Below are 7,728 nucleotides of genomic sequence, written 5' to 3' on the forward strand. Positions count from 1 at the left end.
ACAACCACTTGTTCTCAAAACACATAAGAATGTAATTTACATATAATAGTTACTTACAAAATATATAAGTACAATGACACCTGTTTAATTACAGTATATGAAACATTTTCTAACTAAAATAAAGTGACATCTGGAACTCTCAAACTGAACAGGTCCAGCTTTCCCGTATCAATCAGGTATTAGACTTGTGCAACGGCAACCGCTCTCCTGTCCACTGACGCTGCCAAACCACACGACAATTTACCCAAAACACAATGTGTGTACATATACATGCAATGATAAAATAAAATAATATTTATTTTAAATTTATATACGTATTCTGCTAGGAGTACGTAACATGGAGCACTTAAACTTCCAGTAGGATCAAAGAGACCTTTCGACCCTTAGCCGATTGGTGTTGGACCGACAGTGACCCCAGAGTGTACAGGCATTATTGACCTTCAATATGATATCCATTAGTTTACAGAGTAACTGAACTCCCTACCTTGCTTGTTACTAAAACCTAATCACAATTGGAGCCTAGCCCCAGGCCGGGGCTTGGGGAGTAGAGCTCTTCAAACCCTCTCCAGGTATGAGCTACAATTTTCCATTGACATGCAGGACACATTGGAGTAGTGGTTCCCAAACCAGGGGTAATTTTTTATCTCATTGAGGTAATTTGACTTTTTCTGTGAGGTAATATGTATTCGACCAAAACAATTTCAGTCCAATTCAAAGTGTAGCAAGGCAAAAGCACAGGCCTCGCTGATTATTGAGGATACATGTAAGAGTGTAACAAGAGCTGCGAGAACAATAAAACGTGTATTTATACTGTAAATATGCTTCCGTCAAGCTTGCGATCACATTTGATTATTAGAGTAATTATTTAGGCACCGGATAGCGGCACAAAGCAATAATTCGAAGGATAATTAATTTTATCGGTTGCTTGTCGTGTATAAAGTGTTTTTCATTCATAAACAGTGAGTTTGGCGGTTGGATTACAGAGTATTTGACCTTTTGAGGACAGACTATAACGAGAAGTGTAATGACAAAGTTTGAAGAACGGTATATTAGAGCCTCGAGCGGCCTGTGGTGCTGGACCCCGGACTCTTGACTGACTCGAGTTGTCCTCCCGCTGCACTAAAAATGTATAGCTTAGTACCCTGTGTGCAAGCCTAATCCGTGAAGCCAAAAACTGATCTTTCTTTCTGGTCACTGGAATCCCACGTTCCATGCCGGCACTTGGGTAACCTAGGAGTCCCAGCGAGGATGTGTTCAGCACACAATGTGTAGCGTACCCAAATTATGTATTAGTAGAAAGATTGTGTGTATCCCTCGGTTGAGGGATGAGGAACGAAAGCGCGGGGACGGAGAAAGGAATTTAAGGGGACGGTAAGCCTATTTCTAAATGAAAATTCACACTATGTTGGCTTATTGTAGAGACTTACCAGAGGGAGAGGAATGCGGGCGCCCCCGTCGAGTTCAGTCCAGCGGAACAGCTGGTCGCCTGCACTCTGCTATTGTTGAGTACAACTCTGCCGTGCGTGCGTGTGTGTAAGAGAGAGAGAGAGAGAGAGCGTGTGTGTGAGAGAGATTGGTTGTTTTTTGTGGGGTTCTATTCGATGACGGGAGAGGATCGAGCCAAAAGTATTAGTGTCTTGTATGTGTTATACTCAAATTGTATGTCCGTTGAGGCATAACCAATCACAGGCGAGTAGGCCTCTGACGTCATGCCAGTTGATGACCTCCACATCATGGCAGCCATGTAGCCATGCAGAAAATATCACAACGTTGCTGAAACAGACATACCAACCCAAGCACATGAGATTAACACTAGCCTGGCTGACTAGACCACCAACCAGGAGGCCTGGTCAGAGACCGGGTCGCGGGGACGTTGATCCTCGGAATCGACCACAAGGTGGTCCAGGATAGACCGAAACGTCGTCACTTTGGTTGCATATGTTTGGGTTGAGCTGTTTCTTTAAAGTCTTGAATAGTTTCAAAGTTTTATGTTTGAAGAATAAAATGTATATTTTTTATTGTTGGACTTCAGTGAGGACAAGCGCCCAGCCTCACTACTCACTAACGTTGTCACCAGCACCTCGTCTTTCTCAGGAGGACCTCGGGAGGACCTCAGGAGGTCGTCCAGTAGGGTAGAGGTCCTGGGCGATCTCCTTGTGTTGACCATCAGTCAGGTCAAGCGCCAAGGCCCAGCCTATTTCTCTCGGTAATAATTAATAACCATAATTCGTACATATTCACCAATTTTAGCCAAATATCCCCAGTTTGCTAAGTGTGTAAGTTGTAACATAACTTACTAAACTCTCACTCCTTGTATTAGGGCCTCTTGAGGTCCCGGTGATGTTAGTTTGATAAGCTGTGAAGATACTGTTGATTTGTGTTATATTATGTAACTTGCTTATCAGTGCCGTAATTTACTTAGCTAAACGAATTTTGGGGTTCAGTTCATGAGCCCATTATTTGCCCCTGTAACCTTTTCACCGATCCCTCACGGGATGGGTATGGGGTGCATAATAAATGAACTAATCTCCCCAACGTGGTATTAAAACTTTTTTTTAACCATATATCCGTCCCTTCCTTCCCACACGGGGTGCCCCCCCCCCCTTCCCTCCCTCCCAACCACGATGGAGGGACGTTTATAAATATAAACGTTTATATTTAGAAACTTTTTTAATATAAACGTTTATAAATCTTCTCTGGTTCTTCCTGTCATCTACCTCGTCACTCGGTGTTCCTGTTAAAGAATTATGTATATAGTGGTCATCAACACACACATGGGGGGGTAGGTGTGTGCAAGAGCTTGAGTTACATATAAACAGAACACCAGTGTACATATATAGATCATCAATACAGCTTCCGAAAATATAGGGAAGCAGTTAGGGATCAATTTGTCCTCCAACAACCAATAGGCAGGAAGGAATCAGTACAGCCACCGGAACACAACCAATAGCCAGATAAGGATCAATAATGGCCCCGGAAATACATCTAACAGCCAAGTAGGGATCAATACAGCCACTGGAAATAAATAGCCAGGTAGGGATCAATACAGCCACCGAGAAGATCAATAGCCAAGTAGGGATTAATACAACCATCGGAAAGACATTCAGTACGCAGGGAGTTATCAGTTATAAGCACCGGAAATATGGATGCGGCACATTTATGATGCATGAAATCACCTTAAAGATAACCGAAGCATTTAATTATAAGCAAGACATCCTTAGGACGGGTCTGAGGCGGTCCATAATAAACTATAACCCGTCTGACATTTAAAAAGAAACATGAAGGTTTTTTTATTTTTATTTTGCCCCAAGGGGCGAGTTTATCGGGCAGCGCCACTCATCCTGTGAGTGAATATACCGCCATAGCAGCATGTATAACACTCCCCAATAGGAAGAAAACCCGCAGCATGAGTTGTTCATCCTGTCATTTGTTCCCCAGACACAGCTGTGACTTGCTCTGTTGTCTCAAGTGAAAAACTTATAAAACAAGAAGATTAACACTTGTCAACTCCTAAAATTTACGTTCTTGGACTTAACTTTTGGGGCCCCCAGTGTCCGTGGTGTCGACGAGGCGAGGCTGGTGGGGGGGCCCCAGGGTCCGTGGTGTCCCCATGTGCCAGACAGAGCGTGAGAGAGGGGGCCACGGTGTGACCTTAGTGGTTATGGTGGCAGATGTAGGGCAAGTGGTGGTGCTGTGTGGCCGACCTTGGTGGGAGGGGGAGTGTGGGGCGAGGTCACGCGGCTCCACACACCTGTTGTGTTGGTGGGTCATGTTGACATGTGTTCCACCACAGTGACCTCCCTCCCTTCCTCCCTTCCTTTCCTCTTCCTTTCTTTCCTCTTCCTTTCTTTTTCCTGTCCTCCCCTTCCGGTTCACTTCCCATCCTTCTCTCACCCTTCCCACTTACTCCCTTTCCTTCACCTTCTTTCCCCTCGCGTTCCTTCCCCTCGCCTTCCTTCCCCTCGCCTTCCTTCCCCTCGCCTTCCTTCCCCTCGCCTTCCTTCCCCTCGCCTTCCTTCCCCTCGCCTGCCTTCCCCTTCTGAGCCCGATTTTAGCTCCCTCTACAATCCATCACGAGGACAGGTGAGTCATCCTTCCTTGTCTGCTTACAGTTGCGAATATGTTTACAGAGACAGGAGGAGGGAGGGAGAGGGAGCGGGTAGAGAGGGACAGGCGAGGAGGAAGGGGATAAGGAGAAGGTGTATGTACCCACAAAGATGTACTTACAAGACAGTGCTTACCTAACAGTGACTAAGTGGGGAGGGGCTTCATGCCCCGCCCACTATTGGCGTTGTACCTGTGGCGTTATAACTGAACTATGCTGACGTTCGAATTGTTGTCGAATTAGTTCTTAAAATTGTGGATCTTCTTGAGGTAATTTCGGGGCTTAGCGTCCCTGCGGCCCGGTCCTCGGCCAGGCCTCCTTTTTATTACACACACCCCTCAGGAAGCAGCCCGTAGCAGCTGTCTAACTCCCAGGTACCTATTTACTGCTAGGTCATCAAGGGCATTCGGCTGAAAGAAACTGTGCACATTTGTTTCCGCCTCCACCAGGGATCGAACCCGGAACCTCAAGATTACGAATACGAAGCGCTGTTCACTCAGCTGTCAGGCCCCTATGGGATGGAGGTGGCTTCCACAACTTTCTTCAGTGCATTGCACTTATTGACCACTCATACACGGTACGATTATTTCCTCACATTTCTTCATTTGTTTCCAGATTCATCCCATGTCTTCTTGAGCTTCCTTTATCTCAATTTAATGAGGCTGTCCTTGTCTATTCCCCTCAGTATCGTGTATAGTGTGATCATATCTCTTTTGTCTCTTCTCTCTATGATTGCGAGATATAAACCTCTGAACGTGTTCTCGTGATTTAATTAACTGCATTCCCCAAGTTCCTTCCTCTCGGGGTATAGTTTCCCATTCCCCTTTCCTGTCGTCATTGTCTTGCACTTGTTTGGGTTGAATTTTAGCAACCATATGTTTGCCCAATTCTGGATTTTGTCAATATCTTGCTGTAACGTTTTGCAGTCCTCCACAGTTTTGGGTATTTCTCTTGAGTTTTGCGTTGCCTGCAAGTGCTGAGAAGTACGAATTCACCCCCTTGAATAGGTCAGGGACATATATTAGGAGCACTAGTGGTGATAGGACCGAATTTTTGGCGAATCTCACTTGCTGCGGTCTTCTTGCTCGAAACCTCTTCTCTCGCTGTGACTTTTGTTTTCTGTCCTTCAGATACTCCCTTACCCAGTTCAGTGTCTTTCAAGTTATACCAGCTTGTTTCTCCATCTCGTACACCAACATTTCGTGAGTAACTCTGGACAAATCCAGGACGGACCGAAACGTCGTCGTCCCTTCACCTTCTAGTGTGTGGTCTGGTCAATATACTTCAGCCACGTTATTGTGACTCATCGCCTGCAACTATGGACAATCTATTATAGACCATTTCTTTTGCAGCTCTTTATCTGAAGTTGTCCCTGACAGTTAACTCGTTCATTTGTCTTCAACTTCTATCCTGCTCTCTGTTTCTACCGTTTCTTAATTTATACATTGCGTCTTTATACGTTATCATCATATCTCCCTTGTTCCTACTTTCCATCAACGTGGTGACCTACACTACTTATTCCCCCTCCCACCCTCTCTCCCTCCCACCCTCTCTCCCCCACTCCCTCCCTCCCCCACTCCCTCCCTCCGACTACCTCTCCTCGTTACACCCTGTTTCCTCCCAGAGATTCATCCTCACTCATCCCAGTTCTTTATTCACACCTGCTTTGTTCTCAAGTTTCTGTAGGTGCTTTTCACGCGGGGAGCGTGTGGGTGAGGTGGTGACCTGTGGACCTGCAGATGGTACTCACCTAATTGTGCTTGCGGGGCTTGAACTTTGTCTCTTTGGTCCCGCCTCTCAACTGTCAATCAACTGGTGTACAGATTCCTGAGCCTACTGGGGTCTATCATATCTACATTTGAAACTGTGTATGGAGTCAGCCTCCACTACATCACTTCCTAGTTCATTCCATTTATTAACTGACACTGAAAAAATTCTAACTTTTCTTTAACCTGGTTGTTAAACGATTTAGCGGGTCATATTCCAGGGGAAAATTAGGATTAAGGGCTCGAAACGCTATGCGTGCTAGTGACTGTAAGAATGTAAGAACTCTTGTATATAAACATAAATAAAACTATCTGCAAGTGAGGCGAGAGTGGTGGCGGCCACAGGCAGTAAGGGAGACGTCTGGGAGTGAGGATGCCGCTAGGAGTGAGGGGGTGGAGTCCAAGTTAAGGCGTAGGGTAAAACTGTAGTTTGACTTTTATTAAGGGAGGTTAAGGAGGACTGCGAGGCCCCTGCACCAAGTACGGTGTGTGTTCCTTGTACGGGCGGACGCAGCTCCGGTGAGAGAGAAAGCCTCGCCTACAACACCGCAGGTGTCCACCATTCGTGTTGATGTAAATATCTTTGTTGTATATTATTTAATAAAACAAAAAAAAATTGTATAAATATGTATATTCTAATTGGTTTAAGTAGTGTGGATTATAATAAGCACACACTTGATTAGAAAAGGTAAATGGAAGAGGCATGTATTTATTTTTTCTATATATATTTTTTTTTAAATTTGGAATCCAATATACATAGGTTATCAGGAAATCAGGAATAGCTGGATATTTGTGATGGTTGGAGTGTCCGAATGTATAGACAGTAAATCACAATAACATGTCTAAAAATTCGACTCTCAACCCACATATCTGAAAATGAAGGAAATGACGACGTTTCGATCCGTCCTAAACCATTGTCAAGTGTTGGAGAGAGTCTGGGTGTGTGACACTGAAGGCGGACTAGGCTGGTGTGGGGGGCCAGTGTCTCCTGCGGGAAAGTTTACATAGTTTATACGTCTGGGTCAACACTATACTTTAGGTAGGAGAGTTCCCGTAATAATACGATTTCGTCGTGGAGATTCTGGTTGGCAATGACAGCCTAACAGAGACGTTGTAGAGCCCGTGCCAGGCTTAGAAATAGTAGTTATCTAATATAGTAAAACAGACATTAATTCAGAAAATGTTGATGTTTCTGAACATTATTTCAGAATTATTTGTTAAAATCCGCTACCGAAAATTGAATGTAAATTCTGTTTTAGGCGTTAAAAAGAACGAATCACGTGCATAAACCAGGAACATACGAGGCAGCTAACCTAATCTTCCTAGGCCTAATACACGCTATCTATGACTTCTACGGCTATCTGCGTAACGCCGAGGTAGGGAAGAGGCTCAGGCACCTGTAGGGTCTTGACTGGCGTGACAGACTTTCCTTTCCCCGTGTAGGCGTGTTGGGGTTTAGTAACACGGTTCAGTATGTCTCCAAGTCCAGTTAAGATTTTCAGACCTGTCAGTGTCGGCTCAAATCTCCTTCGCAAAGTTAAAGGATCCACGCCTGGTTATATAATTGGTTGCCTGTACGCTCTGTCCTCTGTGCCGAGGGCACAGGGCACTACAATGTCGTGCCTGGAGCCTAACGTGATCTGCCTGGAGCCTTCTATGGTGGTTGGCGGAACACTGTATCCACCTCTTATTCAAGGTGGTCCAACAGTTGTCGGAGGGAACGTGTGTAATTATCAGCCGTCGGATTCGCCGTGTCGAATGTGCGCATCTGTGGTGGTCATGGCGACCTGTGTGTGGTCTGGGGGGTGGCCTGGGGCACACATCACCGCCCTCCACTCTCACCTACACCAAGCTCGG

This window comes from Procambarus clarkii, chromosome 8 (genome assembly GCF_040958095.1).
Source record: "Procambarus clarkii isolate CNS0578487 chromosome 8, FALCON_Pclarkii_2.0, whole genome shotgun sequence".
Classification (NCBI taxonomy): domain Eukaryota; kingdom Metazoa; phylum Arthropoda; class Malacostraca; order Decapoda; family Cambaridae; genus Procambarus; species Procambarus clarkii.